Consider the following 18,384-nt stretch of genomic DNA (forward strand, 5'->3'; position numbering starts at 1 on the left):
TGGATTTAATAGCTCAAAGGGCGTGGGAGGCGCCTGATACCGTGGAACCAGTCCCTTGGAGACCAAATAAATATATTACTGCCCCCCCAAGATGAAGCTTACCTAACCAAGGGAGTCCCAGTCGATGCTATGGTGGTGGCGGCAGCTACCAAGAAGGAAATGTCCGAAGCATCTTCCTCTGTCCATCCTCCTAACAAGGATTCTATGACTATGAACAGGTATGGGAAGTGCGTTTTTAGCTCAGCGACTTTTGCCATGCGATCGCTGAACTATCTTATGCATTTTACGCGCCTTCCGAGAGATCTCATTAAGGAGTTGGGAGATACTCTCCAGGGTAACACAGATGCTGCTGTCTCAGACAAGGTGACAGCACAGCTCAACACCCTTACTTCGATAGTTAACTTGTCCATGAGGCTCATTTCATATGCGGCCGAGGGTTCGAGTAGGGCAGCAGCCTCAGCAATTGCTCTGTGGAGACAATCCTGGATGCGCCTATGCTCCTTTGCGGAAGCCTTTAAGTCTTCCTTTGCTATGTTTGGGCCCAAAGTGAAGGAGACACTCACTAGGTGTGAGCAAGAAAGAAAGACCCTGTCTGCCATAGGGGTCCGTTTTTCCGCCCCCTCTAGACCATACCCCAAAGGGCAAAGAGGCGGAAAAATGTGGTTTCGGAAGACCTTGGGAGCTTTCCAGTCTGCACCTAGTGATACCCCCTCCAGAGGCAGAGGAGGGGGTGCTGCAATCGATTCTTCCGTTTCTTCAAACGAATGATTGGATGTGGTCTATAGATCTCAAGGATGCGTACTACCACATAAAAATGGCCAGGCCATCCAGAGATCACCTGCGCTTCCGGCTGGGAGCCAGTCATTTTCAGTTTCGAGCTCTGCCCTTTGGCCTCACCTCAGCCCCCAGGGTGTTCACCAAGTGCATTGCAGTAGTGGTGTCTCACCTGAGACGAAGAGGATTCCGGGTGTTTCCATATCTGGATGACTGGCTCCTTACCGCCACCACCAAGCATCACCTAGTACAAGCCAGGGACTATACAATCAATCTCTGTTCCAGCTTAGGAATAACAGTGAACTTCGAAAAATCTACCTTGTCGCCCTCACAGCATATCTTATTCATAGGGGCGGAGTTAGATACCTCCGTAGCACTGATAAGACTTCCTCAGGCAAGAATGTCAGTCCTGAGGAATCAGGTCTCTATTCTTCTTCAAAACAAAAAAGTTCCCACATTACAGGTTTTGAAAGTATTGGGCATGATGGCAGCTACCCTTATTACGGTTCCCCTAGGGAGAATGCACATGAGAATCCTCCAGTGGCTCCTGTTTGCTCAGTGGTCATTCCAACGGTTACCGTTGTCACACACAGCCTTGATCACGGAAACTTGCAAGCGGGACCTCCGTTGGTGGATAAACAATCAGGAACTGACGATAGGGCATCCGTTTGTGCTCCCTGCCCCCATAGCCACAGTAACCACAGATGCTTCCCTGATAGGGTGGGGGGGGGACTTTTTCAGGGGAGAACAGTCCAAGGAGAGTGGTCGAAAATAGAGTACAATCTGCACATCAATGTCCTGGAGCTGAGAGCAGTGTTCCTGGCGTTGCAACACTTTCACGACTCCTTACCTCTGGGAACAGTGGCAATTCAGACGGACAATATGTCAGTAGTCTGGTACATAAACAAACAGGGAGGAACCAGGTCTTACCCCTTATGCAGAGAGGCCCTGAGAATCTGGCAATGGGCTGTGTCCACCGGACGCTTTCTAATAGCAACACACATCCCGGGAACATCCACCGTCATAGCGGACAGGTTCAGCAGAGCCATCCTGTTGCCTCACGAGTGGTCCCTCAAGAATTAAGTTGCGGAGAAGATCTTCCGCAGATGGGGCCAGCCTTGCTGCAATCTTTTTGCTTCCCCCTTGAACGCCAAATGCAGAAGCTACTTCACCCTACTTCCCCCTCTGGGGGGTGCCCCCAGGGACGCAGTGGTACATGATTGGCCCCCGGGTCTCCTATATGCCTTCCCTCCTGTTCCATTGATTCCCAAATTTCTACAGAAAGCCAAAGGTCTGGGAAGGACGATAATCTTGATAGCACCATTTTGGCCTCGACAGATCTGGTTTCCCTTTCTTCAAGCTCACCAGATGGAGGAACCTTGGACTCTGGACCCAGTGCCAAACCTGCTGACCCACTCGTCAGGAGTTCCTCACCCATCTCTTCAGTCCCTAAAACTGACAGCTTGGCTGCTCCACTTCCCAACTTAGTCAGGTCAGACCTTTTATCCCCAGCAGTGCAACACATTTTAGTTTCTTCCCACAAAGCTTCCACAAGAAAACTGTATAGGAGCAAGTGGAAACGTTTTGCGCGTTGGGCCTCCAGACAAGGTATAGACCCTTTGGTGGCCCCTATTCACAAAATTTTAGAATTTCTCTCCACACTCTTTCATCAAGGGGCCTCGACGCCCACGATAAGAGTTCAACTAGCTGCCCCTGTGAATAAGATATGCTGTGAGGGCGACAAGGTAGATTTTTCGAAGTTCACTGTTATTCCTAAGCTGGAACAGAGATTGATTGTATAGTCCCTGGCTTGTACTAGGTGATGCTTGGTGGTGGCGGTAAGGAGCCAGTCGTCCAGATATGGAAACACCCGGCATCCTCTTCGTCTCAGGTGAGACGCCACTACTGCCATACACTTGGTGAACACCCTGGGGGCTGAGGTGAGGCCAAAGGGCAGAGCTCGAAACTGAAAATGACTGGCTCCCAGCCGGAAGCGCAGGTGATCTCTGGATGGCCTGGCCATTTTTATATGGGTGAAGAAGGAGCTACAGTTATGTCCCACAGACTTTGTAGAGCATTTATGAAGGGTACCTTTCATCTCAGGCCACCCATACAAAACCCGATATTTCCCTGGAACTTTAATTTAATGCTGTCTCAACTCATGTTGGAACCCTTCGAGCCAGCTTCGATGTGTCCACTTAAGTATCTATCCTGGAAAACCCTGTTTCTGGTGGCAATCACTTCAGCTCGCAGAATCTCGGAGCTACAGGTATTGTCGATTAGACCCCCATATGTAGTCATTCATCCAGACAGGATCACCTTGCATACTAATCCATCCTTTCTGCCGAAAGTGTGTTCAGTGTTTCATATTAATCAATCCATTGAGCTTCCCACTTTTTTCAGGAACCATTCTAATAAATTGGAATACTTGTTGCACAAATTGGACGTCCACAGACAGCTGAGATTTTATCTGGACAGAACCAAGGAATGTAGGAAATCAGATCAACTTTTTGTTTCCTATGCGGACAATAAGAAAGGACTGGCAGTAACAAAATGCACGTTATCTAAGTGGCTGTCAGACTGTAGAAATTTTGTCTATTCATCCTCCAAGCAGTTTCTTCTGTTCAAACGTAAAGCTCATTCTACCAGGGCTGTTTCCACTTCTCTGGCCCACGCCGATTGTTTGCCTTTGGATACCATATGTGCGGCGGCTACTTGGGCCAAACCTCATACGTTTATTACTCACTACAAAGTGGACAGGACCTCCAGGGACAGGGCTTCCTTTGGTTCTACGATTCTCAGGAATGTTCTTCCGTGAGCCACCCAGGGTTGCGGTGCTAGGGACACTACCCATGCATAAGAACAAACGGCGAGATCGAACAATTCCACATAAAGAAGTTAGGTTCTTACCATAACGTTCCATGTGAATTGTTCATCTCACCTTTGTTCTTACATTCCCTCCCTCCGTCCCCCTCCTCGTCCTGGAAGAACGAGTGCAACTGTGTCTGGTTACCTTCTTGGGGTTACCTGGCACTACCTGCTTCTTTTTAGGTGTGCTCATTACTGTATGCCTGTTTATATATAATTTGAATATTACGATCTCGTGTGGATGGAAGCGTAGGCAAGGGGATCAGTTATGTTCTTGAAGTCTGGTTTCTTAGCAAACTAGATCTGAGGGATAGCAGCAGAGGATCATGGGATAGAGACTGTGCCTCGAGCTTCTCTTAGATGCAGAGCTTGTGATGTGGCCGACTCGGAGCCGAGGGTCGGCTCCGAACCCATGCGTAAGAACAAAGGCGAGATGAACAATTCACATGGAACGTTATGGTAAGAACATAACTTCTTTTTTCTCCAGTTTCAGTGATCCTTTCGCAGTCTAGGCTCCAATGTCTGGTGAGAAGCATTATCTTGGCATCTCTGAAGCCATCTACGAAGAAGATATATTCCAGTAAATGGAAAAGATTTTCTGTTTGGGCCAGACAACGTAATTTGGATCCCTTTTTTTGGCTCCGATGCCTGATATTTTGCTTTTTTTGGCTTCTCTGTTTTTGGAAGGCACTAGTTCCTCCATGATTAACTCCAGTTGGCGGGCATCTCTAATTTCCATTTGAATGAGGGTCCTACTTTTTCTTCTAAACTATGCAAAGCCTTTCTCAAAGGGGTCTTTCTTCTTAGACTACCTATCAGTGATCCTTCCCTACCATGGGATTTAACCCTGGTGTTGCAGTCCTTGACACAAAAGCCCTTTGAACTGGCTGCATCTTCTGATTTTAAGTTTCTGTCTTGGAAGACGACATTCTTAGTGGCCGTTACTTCTGCCAAGAGAGTTTCTGTGTTGCAGGCTTTCAGCATTAAGCCCCCTTTTATGGTCTTCCAAAGGATAGGGTATCCCTCAGGACAAATCCTTTGTTCGTTTCAAAGGTGGCTTCGGAAGCTAATCTCAACCAATCTCTTAAGCTACCAGTTTTATTCCCTATTTATTCTAATAAAGGGGAATATACTTTACATTGTATAGATGTCCATAGGCAACTACATTTTTATCTTAAGAGGACCGAGGAATTTCAAAAATTGCACCAGCTTTTGTGGCCTTTTCTCAGACCAGGTCAGGCAGTAACTATTTCCAAATGGATTGCTAGCTGTATTTCCTACATTTATGATAGCAGATAGCAGGCATATGGAGCTATCCAGACCAGTTAAAGTCCACTCTACTAGGTCTGTGACTACATCTTTGGCCTTCTTGGCTAAACATTTTTTGGATGAGATTTGTACTGCTGCTACTTGGTCTAATCCCCACACTTTTGTTTTGCACTATAGGTTGGACTTGGTGTCTAGGAACAAGGCTTCCTTTGGTTCCTGTGTGCTCCAGCATATCCTTCTCTGAGGCCATCCAGGGTTTATAGCAGCTAGGAACTCTGATCTATCCATGATGAATAATGACATAGATAGCATCAGATAAAGAATTATGTACTTACCATAACTTGGACTCTGTGCTGTCCAGTGTTGTCATTCATCACATTCCTGCCCTCCTTCACCCTTCCTTCTGGAGATCTGGTAGAGCTGGAGTGATGTTTTTCCTTGGGGATAATTTAATCTCCTGGGCAGGTGGTGCTGTCCTTTCTTTATTCAGCAAACTCGATCTGAAGGTTACAGGTCGGTAGGGGATTAATGGAAGGAGAGGAGCTTGAGCTCTGGATCTGTCCATCATTTGCCAGCTCGGATCCGAGGTTGGATCCAAGACCCATTTGTGATGTATAAAGACACTGGATAGCACAGATTCTAAGTTATGGTAAGTACGTAACTCTTTTTTTAGGATCTTTACTTATCTTTTTTACTGCTAAGTTACTGTTTGCTGTATTTCTTCAGTTACCATTGCTGGTACTCCACCTTATTCCCTTGAGTATCATTCCTACCATTGTTGGTAGTTTCTCCCTTCTGTCCCTTTTTCCTCTTATTTAAAAAAAAAAAGTATAAAAGGTTATATATAATAAGGATTTTTGTTGTCTGTTATTATATACAAGTGTCACTCTATTAATTCTCTGCCTTTTTGGTTAAGAATTTGTCATATCGAGCTGTTGATAGTGTTTATAAGATATAAGAGAAACCTTCTGGGTTTAATAAGTGTACTTGCTGTGGGCATAAGAGCCCAAATTCTGATGACCACAGGGAATGTGTTTATTGCTTGGGTTCAGCCCACCTTGACATAGACTGTGATATTTGCTCTGGTTTCAATTCTAGAGCTTTAATTGACCATAAAAATAAGCTAATTCTGCAGTCTCTTGCCTTCCAAATCTTCTTCCTCAGTGGCTGGAGCTAAAACTCCTAAAAAGTTAGAAAAGGCTAAAGTTGACTCTCGAGCTAAGGATAAGTTGTTCCAGAAAAGGTCTCTAGATCGTCCCTCAAATTCAGGTTTGGCTTATTCAACGGAGCCCCTGCCAAGATCCCAAAAATTTGGATCTGCTCAGTCTTAGATACGACAGTTCAGAGTTCTAAATCACCACAGATTTGTACCCCACCTTTACCATTGCAGCCTATTTCATCCAGTCTCCTCTCAACATTCCTAGAGGAGTCATCTCAAAGGCATTCTAGGCCTCTTTCCACTACCTTCTCTCATGTCCTCTGGAAGCATTTTAGAAGGCAGGGGTGGACAAGATGATGAGGATATTCCTCAGAGAACAGGTATAGATGGGGGTTCTCCCAGTTCCATCCTCTTCTGGGCATGAGAGCTGATGACTATTCACTTCCCATTTGGTATCTCCCTCTCTGATCCATCCTTCTATTTTGGAGCCATCAGAGCCGAGATCCTTGGGGGTGTCTACTTCAGATCAGAAGAGTGTTTTTTGACTCTGATGGTTCCTCTGAGCTGACCAGTTCTCAATGTTTCAGAACCAGATGACTCTTGGAGCCGAAGCGTTAGTGCCAGATCCTTGGGCTTGGAGTGGACCCCAAAGGTTTTGGAGACATCTCTTCCCCTTGGAACTCGGTGCTGGATATCTTTGGTCCAACTCCTTCCTCAGGCGGAGTGCTGATGATGATGCAAGAGATTTCATACAATGAGCTGTCAACTTCTGTTTCCCCTTGGCATTCAACTTACGAGGTTGTAGAGAGGGTTTTCTCTATGCCTAGAGAACAGACATCCCCGCCCCCATTGGATCAGACAATCCTACCTCATAGTGTTCTGTGTTTTGGGCCTCTATTATCACTTGCACTGGGACAGCTGACCCGAGCAAGCCTCCAGACAGCCCATTAGGGCACTGGTATTTCTACCAACACTTAACCAGACCACCAAACTGAGGAAGTCCCTCACAAGAGGATGTGCAAAAGGAGGTATTTAGATTCACGTCCAGAATCTGTCATGGAGGACACCGATTTTGATGAGGGGGAGGGGTCCCTGAGATCATCAACTGATTGTTTCCTTTGGAGACATCTTGGAGCTTTTAAAGCAAGGAGGTGGTTGGTTTTCCAATATCCCCTGGCAAGAGGAATCAGTGTTTCTGGAGGCTTTTGGGTCTGGCCCATCTACTTCTTGGTTGAGCCCACCCCCAACCCTGCTGATGAGCTCATTAATTTAGTCTTGCATCAGGTATGGAAGGAGCTGGACACTGTTGAGCCAATCCCTAAGTGACTGGATAAGATTCTTGCCAGACCTAAAGACTGTGCACATTGGAGCATGGGAGTTCCTTTTGATGCCATGGTTCTTGCTGCAGCTAGAAGAAAGGAACTAGCAGAGCAGAGTTCAGTCTAGGGTGTCGGACAGATTTGGGGAACATGTTCATGCATCAGTGACCTTTGCTCTTTGGTTGCTGAATTACTTGGCACATTTTACAAAACTGCAAAGGGATTTGATCAAGGAGCTTACCAAATCTCTTTCAAGGTCCATGTCCTTTGAGGATGAGAACAGAACATCCTTGCAGCTGGTCATCCTTATTTCTATCTCAAATGGTTCCAACAGGTTGATCTCCCATGCAGAAGGTAACTTATGGGCAGTGGGTTCAGACATAGCCATCAGGAGACATGCCTGGATGTACATGTGTGATTTTATGGAACCATTTAAGTCTTATTTTGTCAGTGCACCCTTTGACGGATCTTCTCTTTTTAACCCCAAGTTTAAGGACACACTCTCAAAGTGTGGACAATAGGGAAAGACCCTGTTTTAAATGGTTGTACATTTTCTATGACTCAAAGCCCCTTCTCTGTGTACCAATGAGGTGGCAGAAAGATGTAGTTTGAAAAGTTCCAGGGTCCTTTCCAGGATTTGTGCAGACATATTTCCTCCAGGGACTGAGGGGGAACTCAAATGAAAGATGCCATCCTCACGGCAGAGGTTGTCTGCAAAACCAGGGCTTTAGACATTCTTTCTCAGACCCTATCAGCAGTCTTGAAATGAGACCCTACTGTCCCTCTGTGGAGGCAGTTGGGGGTCATTTAAACATGCACCAGAGAGCCTGGGTAGCCATCACAAAAGATTTGTGGGTGAAGAGGATTATATCCAGAGGTTATACCATACCATTTTCCATAGTCCCTCCCACAGTTCGAAAGAAAATCCTTGATGTTCCACCCAGTCAGTGAGAAGCAGCTTCTCTAGAAATAGAAATAAAAGGCTGCTAGAAAAAGAGTCTCCAGGAGGTTCCTTCAGACCAGAGATGGTCTGGAACTTACTCAGGATTCTTCTTGGTGACACAAAAGACAGGACTTGAGACGAATTTTGGAAATCAGCAAATTAGATCAGTTTGTTCAGTGTATGAAGTTTTAGATGGTCATGGTTCAGTCTGTTTTGCCCATGTGACACACTGGATCTCTCTCTTTAGCTTCTTCATGTTCTTCCAGGTGTCTTAGAGGCAGATGTGGATAGCATGATGAGGGAGTTTCTTTTGGCGCAGATACAGGAGGAAGGTCTCCTGGCTCCTACCTCTTCAGGTCAGGGCACCATTGTTAGTATCACCCCGTCCATCTTGGCTCCTTCTCTGATCCATCTGTCAGCTTCAGAGTCCTTGGATCCAAGTTTCCCAGGACTGTCTATATTGGATCCGAAGATGGTTGTGTCTTCAGATCCGATAACCTCTCCAAGTGGACCAGCTCTGAATATGTCAGAGCCGGATGACTCTGAGCAGAAATTATGTTGTTGGCTCCAAGGTGCTAGAGTCAACTCCGAAGCTGTTGGAGCCATCTCTGCCCCTTGGGGTTTTAGCATTGGACAGCTTGGCTCCAACTTCTGCCTCAGGTGGATTGCCTTCAGGTCAGAGGGAGCCGATGGTCTGTAAGCATATCTTTTCTGCTCCATTGGCTTCCTTCTTCCTGGGGCATTCTGCATTTGAGGTATTATAGAGCGAGTATCTTCTTTTAGAATTCAGACAGTTTCACCCCCCTCGGATCTGCCATCTGGTTTTCCAGATGTCGTTGTGCCATGAGCCTCATCACTCTAATACACAAGGACAGCCAGGCCAAAGTCTTCAGGCCACCCAGTGGGGTATCTTTGTTTCTTCGGATACTTCTCCAGAGGACCCCAAAGAAGTCCCTAGGAAGAGAGAGTGCAAGAGGAGGCACTTAGACTCCCCTCAGGAGTCAATCACAGAAGATACGATAAAGGGATAAGGGTCCCAACGATCACCATCTGATATCTCCTTTGGAGAAATTTTAGAGATCCTTTAGCAAAGGGGTAGTTGTTCTACCAATAACCCTTCCCAAGAGGAATCCATATTCCTGGAAGTATTTGGGTCTGGCCTGTCTACTTACTGGGTTACTCTGCCTGACGATAAGCTCATTGAGCCGATCTCTTGGCAGATGTGGAAGGAACCTGATTCTGTTGAGCCGATCCTCAAGAGATCAGATAGCCTTGCACCACCAAAAGAAAATGTATTGGAGCAAATGAGTACCAGTAGATGCCATGGTCGTAGCAGCGGCCACAAAGATGGAACTCGCAGAAAAGGTTTCATCTGTTCATTCCCCTAACAGGGAGTCTAGGACGATGGACAAATTCAGGAAGCATGTTTATGCTTCAATGACATTCACACTGAGATCTCTGAGGTATTTGGTGCACTTCACCAGACTTCTCTCAGGAGCAATAACTGCTGAGGCACAGACTTCTGTTGCATCACAGCTGGCTACCTTACAGTCCATTACTAATTCGTCCATGAGGCTCATTTCACATGCAGCTGATTGTACCTCTGTGGCAGCATGTTCAGCATTTTCATTAGGAGACCTGCCTGAATGTACCTTTGTGATTTTGTGGAGTCCTCCTTTGTCAATACACCTTTTGATGAAAGTCCCTTGTTTGGCCCTAAAGTTAAAGAGACACCCTCCAGGTGTGAACAAGATGGTAAGAACCTGTCTGCAGTGAGTGTATGTTTTTTGACTCCTCAAAGAAACTTTTCTAGGACTCAATGAGGTGGTCCTAAAATGTAGTTCAGCAAGTCCCAGGGTCCTTTCCAAAAGCCATGTGGAGATAGTTCCCCTAGGGGCAGAGGGGAACTCTAACAGAAGATGCCTCCTGTGCAGCAGAGGAGGCCCGCAAAACCAGGGATCCAGAGTTTCCTTCTCTGACAGACCATACCAGTGCTTCTAAAAGGAGGCTTGATCCTCTGCAGGCAGTCAGGAGTCATTTATCCCTGCATCAGAGAGCCTGGCTAGACATTACAGAGGATACACTCATGCAGAGGAGTATTTCCAGAGTTTATATAATTCCCTTTTCCTTAATCCTCCCTTAAACAGAATTCCCAATGTTCCATCCAGTCAAAGTGGCAGCCATAAAAATAAAGAAGCTGCTAGAGAAAGAGGGATTCAAAACATCTCACCAGACCAGAAAGAATCCGGAACTTAAAGATTCTTTTTAGTGCCAAAGAAAACGGGACTGTAGACCAATTTTGGATCTCAGCAAGGTGAACAATTCATTTAAGTATACAGAGTTCCGGATGGTCATGGTTAAGTCCATTTTGCCTTTCCTGCACAGCAATGACTGGATGTGCTCAGTAGATCTTAAGGATGCTTACTATTGCATAAAAATAAACAGACGATCCAGGAGATATTTACGCTTCCGGCTGGGAGCCAGTCATTACTAGAACACTGTCCTTTGGCCTCACCATAGCCCCCAGGGTGTTCATCTTTTGCGTGGCTGTAGTAGTGGCCCACCTGAGACTACACAGATTCCAAGTGTTTCCTTACCTTGACAACTGGCTCATAACTGCTCCGACCAGGCATCTACTGATCAAAGCAAGAGATTATGTACTCCAGTGGTGCTCTCACTAGGTATTACAATCAATCTCAACAAATCTGAGCTAGAAACAGCTCAGCTGCTAGAATTCATAGGAGCATTGTTCAACACTGTATCAGTAACAGCCTTCCTCCCTTTCTCATGGGTACAAAAGATTCAATTTCAAGTCCAAAAGATAATTCAAAGTGCCTCGCTGCTACCCCAACTGATTCTACAGGATTTAGGGTTGATGTCTGCTGCCATAATTCTGGTTCCATTGGCAAGATATCATATGAGAATTCTTCAGTGAACCCTGATGACTCAGTAGTCCATCCTGTACCAGCCCTTGTCCTCCCAGATCAGAATAACTCAGGCATGCAAAAGATATCTGAGGTGGTGGATTTGCTCAGAACAAATTTTACAGGGCCAGCCTTTATTGCTTCCTCAGTCTAAGGCCATAGTGACCCCAGACACATCCCAGTTTGGGTGGCGGGGGCACTTGGGAAAGACAGTCCAAGGCACCTGGTCCCCAGAAGAGAAGATCTAGAAATGACAGCAGTCCTCCTAACATCGCAGACCTTCCAAGACTGTCTCCCCTTCAGGAACTGTTGCGATTCAGATGGACAATGTCAGTAGTCTGGTACATCAGTAAACAAGGAAGAACCAGATCTTACCCCTTATGTCAAGAAGCTGGCAATGGCAGTCTCATCCAATCGATTTCTGATAGCAGTGCACATTCCAGTGAAATCCAGCAACCCAGCAGACAAGTTGAACAGGTCCATACTGTTACTTTGCGAGTGATGTCTCAACAGCAAGAAAATTGGGGAGAAGATATTCCATCATTAGGGCCAAACATGCTGCGACCTGCTTGCATCTCCCCTTGACAACTAGTACAGCAGTTTTTTTTCCCTGATCCCAACCCATCGGGAGAGTCACCGAGAGATGCTCTCCTCCATGATTGACCCCCCCTGGTTTCCTCTATGCTTACCCCCAGCTCCCCTTATCCCCAGGTTTCTTCAGAAAGCATCTTGATTGAGTACAGCAATCCTCATTTCCCCTTATTGGCCTTGTCAGATTTGGTTCCCCTTCTTTTGGTCTCATCTAGTTCATCTTCCTTGGTTCCTAGATCCAATTCCATACCTTCTGTCTCACCCAACAGACATGATTCACCCAGACATTTTGGACCTAAAGTTGACCACATAGTTTCTCTAATTCCATTGATAGCTAGACAGCCCAGGCTCTCCTCCCATGTCTGTCACATTCTTTTGTCTTCCAACAAAGCTTCCACTAGGAAGATTTACAAAAGTAAATGGAAAAGATTTGTTTTTTGGGCACAACAAAAAATCATTGATCCTTTTCCAGCACTAGTATCCGCAGTTCTTGAATTTTTGGCTTCTGTTTTTAATGAAAGGTCCAGTAAATAAACAGTTAAAGTACAATTGGCTGCTATTTCTAATTTTCATGTCGGAGTTGACAGTTCTGCCTTAGCTTCATCACAACTCTGCAAGGCATTTATAAAAGGGACCCTTTTACTGAACCTCCCCCCCCGCTTTAAAGATCCTACTCCACCATGGTATTTGTATTTAGTGTTACAAGCCCTGACTCAGTCACCATTTGAATCAGCTGCAAAATGTGAACTAAAGTTTCTAACTTGGAAACCAATATTTTTGGTAGCCATTACTTCAGCTAGGAGATTTTAAGAACTGTAAGCCTCATCTTCTAAACCTCCTTGCTTGATTTTCCATAAAGATAAGGTATCCTTATGAACCAGTGCATATTTTCTTCCTAAGGTGGTGTCAGGATCCAACATTAATCAGTTTATTAACCTTCCAGTCCCAAACTTCTCCAACAAAGGGGAATACATTTTACATTTGTTGGATGTCCACAGACAATTAAGTTTCTATCTACATAGAGCTCACAAATTCAAATAAATGAGATCAGTTATTCGTTTCCTTTTCAGAATCAAGATTGGGAAAGCCAGTTACCAAAATAACTTTAGCTAAGTGGCTGATTCCATTTCTTTTATCTACAATAAGTTGGGTTTATCCCTTCCAAATCCATTGAGAACTCATTTAGCTAGAGCCAAGGTAACCTCTGTAGTATTTCTGTCCAGATATTTCATGCATGATACTTGTGCTGCAACCACTTGAGCTAATCCTCTTAGTTTTATCGCTTATTACAAAGTTGAGCGGGTCTCTAGGGGAAGTGCAGCCTTTGGCTCAACAGTACTCCAGAATATCCTTTCTTAGAGTACTCCCAGGATTCAGGTACCTGGAAACTCTGTCCCACATGTTGAGGAACAAAAGAAAATCGATAACATTAGATAAAGAAGTTATGTACTCATCATAACATTCCGTCTGTGTTGTCCATTTTTATTCTTCCTCAATTCCACCCCCTCCATCATCCTACCTTTTCTTGTTTATGACTTCTGGTAGAGCAAGAGGATACTTGAGGAACCAAAGTTCTTCCTTTTGAGCTTCAGATAGTGTTTTCTCGTATAATCATTATTTCTCATGTTGTTATTTAGCAATAAAAAGCAGCAAACAAAATCTGAGGTATGGAGGGAAGACTACAGCATTATGGACAAGGAAGGAACTTGAGAGTTTGCAGTAGCCATAAGTTGTAAAAAAAAAAAGCGGTCAAGTCCGACCCAAGGATTAGATCCAAACCCACATGTTAAGGAAGAATAAAAATGGACAACACAGACGGAACATTATGGTGAGTACATAACTTTGTTTCTCCAGTTCCGCTAATTGTTGGACAATCTAGACTCTTTTCCCCTGGCTGTCATATTTTGCTGTCTTCACATAAAGCTTCTCCTAGAAAGACTTACAAGAGTAAATGGAAAAGATTTGTTTTCTGGGCCCTTAGCGAAAGTCTGGACCCTTTTTCAGTGCCTGTATCAGTGATGCTCGAATTTTTAGCTTTAATCTTAAATGAAGAAGCTAGTTTTCCAGCTATTAGAGTTCATTTGGCTGCAATTTTTAATTTCTGTATGGGTAAAAATACACTAGACCCATCTAAATTATGCAAGGCCTTTTTCAAAGGAGCTTTTTTGCCTAGATCGCCATTAAAAGATCTTGCTTTTCCTTTGGATTTAAATATAATGCCTCAGGCTTTAACTTAATATCCATTTGAATCTTCAGCCAAAGCTGACCAAAATTTTTTATCTTGGAAAACTATTTTTTTAGTGGCTATTATGTCAGCCAGAAGACTATCTGAACTCCAGTCTTTGGAACTATTCCATTCTTTTTTTACCTAAGGTAACTGCTTAGTCAAATATTAACCAGGTCATTAGTCTCCCAGTTTTCTTTCCAAATTTTTCGAATAAAGAAGAGTACGTTATACCTGTTGGATGTGCATAGACAACTTCATATGTTAAGTTGTCATTCTCGCCTTCATTCTTGCTGGATGGGTTCGGAGCTGATCCTCGGCTCCGACTCGGCCTATACTATAGCTCGAGAGCTATTTTTACCGGCTCGAGGCAGCCCTATAACCCACAATACCATGCGCTAACTCCCCAGATCTCATTTGCCGCTTCGCTCCGAGGTTGTCTTTTTTTACCGGCTCAGGTCAGTAAAGAGAATTCTTTCTATTAAACTAATTTTCAGGTAGTTTTCCCAGTTAGAACCCCTTTGTTAGGTCCCTACTGATTTTTTCATTACAACCTTTTGTAGCCCTTCTTCCCTTATTTAGTTAACTCTTATCTTTGAGCCTACGGGCTTTACCATAGATTCCCCCCACCCTTACAGTGTCTGTGTGGGTTTAGTCAGTTCCCTTAACTTTGTCTAGTTTTTAGTTGAGTGTGTGTGTGGACTGACTGTGTTTACTGCTGTTAGGACTATGTCCAAAGACATTAAGGTCTCGGGATTCAAGAAGTGTGACTCGTGCTGTCAGAAAATGTCTCTGACAGACGGTCACACTTCTTGTGTCTATTGCTTAGGGCCTTTACACCTGCAGGACTCTTGTTCCGTCTGTCACGGGTTTAGTTCAAGAGTCCTGCAGGAGCGGCGTAATAAGCTCATTTTAATGGGCTTGTTAAAGCTCGATGACTCCCCGTCCAAGTCTGGCTCGGGGAAGTCTTTGAAAACCGCCAAATCCTCGGCTCCAGCTTCTGAGTCGAGGGCTGGTGTTATTGAGATGGCTCCGACATCGGTTCCAGTCGGATCCGAGGAGGGCAAAGTGGTATCCGCTCTGAAACCAGCATCGGAGCCAACCCCAGCGCGCAAGCGCTCTAGATCCCCCTCATTAGAATCCGTCCGATCGGCTCCGAGATCCCCTCTCCTATCGGAGCGGAGTCATAGGACTCACTCATCCAGGTCATCCAGGCTCTCCGACCATGACATTGAGAGGGTGGTCAGTAGGCTCATAAAATCTCAGGCACTAGCCCAAATGCTCCAGAGCCCATCTCACCAGACTGTGGCTCCTTCGGTACCGCTATCGATTCCTCCTCCGACTCACCTCTCGGGTTCGGAGCTGGAGTTTGTCGGAACCGTAACCTTGCCCACGTCGGAGCTGATACTCCCACCTTCGGTTCCGGTGTCATTGGCTCCGACCTCTTCATTGGTTCTGTCCGTGGAGAGGTCCGGGCGCCAGGACTCCATTGTCGGCTCCGAGGGGGCGAGTGGCATCGGACCCTTGTCTGACCCCGCACTCCCTCTTGGAGCTTCGGCTCTGGTGAGTTCGGCCCCGACATCATTCTCGGAGCCTTCTCTGTCGGTGCCGGGGGCGGTTCGGGTCTCTTCGGAGCCAGGACTACCCTTGGTGCCTGATAGGGGAGCCTTCGAGGTGATGAGGAGTGTGCTGGACCCAGTGTCCACTCCAAGGTTGAGTTCTGCAGCTCCTCCCTCTACAGTGCCTGTTACGGTCTCTGGCCATCCTCCTGCATCTGACAGCAGAGATCCAAAGGGTAGGGTACCCACTTTGGGTGTCTCCTCCTCTTCCGAGGCCTCCCCTGAAGTTTCAGGGGAGCCCCCTAGGAAAAGAAAGTGCAAGAGGAAACACATAGACTCCCCCGAGTCTGTCACGTCGGACACCGACTTGGATGAGTCGGAGGGTTCCCCGAGATCCCCCTCTGAGGATGTCTCTTTTTCAGACATCCTAGAGATCCTAAAACAGAGGGGAAATTGGTCCACTCTCAAACCCTCCGAGGATGAGTCGGTTTACCTTGACGCTTTTGGATCTCGCCCTTCCACCCCCTGGGTGTCTCCCCCTTTTGATCCACTAATGAAGGTAGTGGCTAGAAAGGCGTGGGCAGCTCCTGATTCAATGGAACCTCCCCCTAGGAGGCCCTCTAAATTTATTTCTGTGCCAGAGGACAAACCCTTTCTCACCAAAGGTGTTACGGTTGATGCTATGGTGGTAGCTGCAGCCACTAAGAAGGAATTGGCTGATCCTTCTGTATCTGTTCATCCTCCTAACAAAGAGTCCAGGACCATGGACAGGTACGACAAGCGGACATTTGCTTCAGCGACCTTTGCCATGCGATCACTGAACTATTTATGTCATTTCACCCGCCTTCAGAGAGATTTGCTCAAAGAACTGGGTGAAACTGTACAGGATCCTTCTGCTGCGGGGTATCAGGACAAGATGAACTCCCAGCTGGCCACCCTGAACTCCATTGTTAACTCCTCCATGCGGCTTATCTCCTACGCAGCCGATGGAGCGAGTATGGCCGCTTGCACAGGTGTTGCGTTGAGACGTCACGCTTGTATGCGACTCTGTAACTTTGCCGATCCCTTCAAGGCGTCCTTCACCAACACCCCCTTTGATGGTTCAGAATTGTTTGGACCTCAGGTGAAGAATACCCTCACCAGATGCGAGCAAGATGGTAAGACTCTCTCTGCTGTGGGAGTCCATTTTTCCACACCTTCTAGACCTTATTCCAAAGGACAGAAGGGTGGAAAGATGTGGTTCCGCAAACCACAGGGAGTCACGCCTGCCGCACGTGGTGAATTTCCCCCCAGAGGCAGAGGGGGGAATAACAACAGACACCGCCCCAGGGGCAGAGGGGGTCCACAGAACCAGGGTTCCAGGGAATCTTTCCCTGACCAACCCTTTCAGCATCCCTGAGAAGCTGCCCGACTGTCCGCCTTCGGAGGCAGTCGGGGGAAGATTATCTCTGTACCCGGAAAACCTGGCAATCCCTCTCCCAAGACACATGGGTACAGAAGATCATATCCGAGGGTTACAAAATTCCCTTCACTTCCCCTCTGGTACAACCGCCAAGACCCCTACCAGACGTACCACCCGCACCAAGGGGTCAGGCACAGCTAGAAATAAAAAAGCTGTTAGAAAAAAAGAGTCATCCAGGCAGTCCCAGCAGATCAGCTAGGATCCGGAATCTACTCCAGATTCTTTTTGGTACCAAAAAAGACTGGAGACTGGAGACCCATTTTGGACCTCAGCAGATTGAACAACTCTGTACAAAAGACAAAATTTCGGATGGTAACACTGCAGTCCATTCTACCCTTTTTGGACAGAGACAACTGGATGTGCTCGTTAGACCTCCAGGACACGTACTATCATATAAAGATACACAGGCGCTCCAGGAGGTTTCTCCGCTTCCAGCTGGGAGCCAGTCATTATCAATTCAGAACACTGCCCTTTGGTCTCACCACAGCCCCCCGGGTGTTCACCAAATGCTTGGCAGTGGTCATGGCTCACCTGAGACAAAAAGGATTCCAGGTGTTTCCATATCTAGACGACTGGCTTATTTCTGCTACCACCAAGCAGCATCTTATAATGGCCAGGGATTACACTATTCAACTTTGCAACAATCTAGGTATTTCTATAAATTTTGCAAAATCCTCCTTGTCGCCTTGTCAATGTCTAAACTTTATAGGCGCTGTATTAAACACCACAGAAATGTCTGCAACTTTACCACCTCAGAGAGTGACAGACATAAGGCGAAATGTTCGGTCCCTGTTTCAGCCCAACAGAGTTCAAGTCAAGCTAGTATTGGAAGCGTTAGGCCTCATGGCAGCGGCGATTCTTCTACTCCTATTAGCCCGCTTCCACATGAGGCTCCTCCAGTGGATGCTGTTTTCTCAGTGGTCCTTTCAACAGCTCCCAATGACTCACATCTTGATAACACCATCATGCAAGAATCATCTCTCCTGGTGGATGGTTTCCCCTCAGCTTTTTCAGGGCAGACCCTTTGTTCTCCCCCCCCCCCCCAGTTGCCACAGTGACAACGGATGCCTCCCTGATCGAGTGGAGGGGGCATAATCAGGGCAGGATGGTCCAGGGCACATGGCAACAATTAGAACGCCACCTGCACATAAATGTCCTGGAGATGAGGGTGGTGCTTTTGACGTTGCAAGCCCTTCAGAGCTCTCTTCCCACAGGGACTATAGCAATTCAAACGGACAATATGTCTGTGGTGTGGTACATAAACAAGCAGGGCAGAACAAATTCCTACCCCC

This window comes from Protopterus annectens, chromosome 9.part0 (genome assembly GCF_019279795.1).
Source record: "Protopterus annectens isolate FY-2018-M chromosome 9.part0, PAN1.0, whole genome shotgun sequence".
In the NCBI taxonomy this organism is placed as follows: domain Eukaryota; kingdom Metazoa; phylum Chordata; order Ceratodontiformes; family Protopteridae; genus Protopterus; species Protopterus annectens.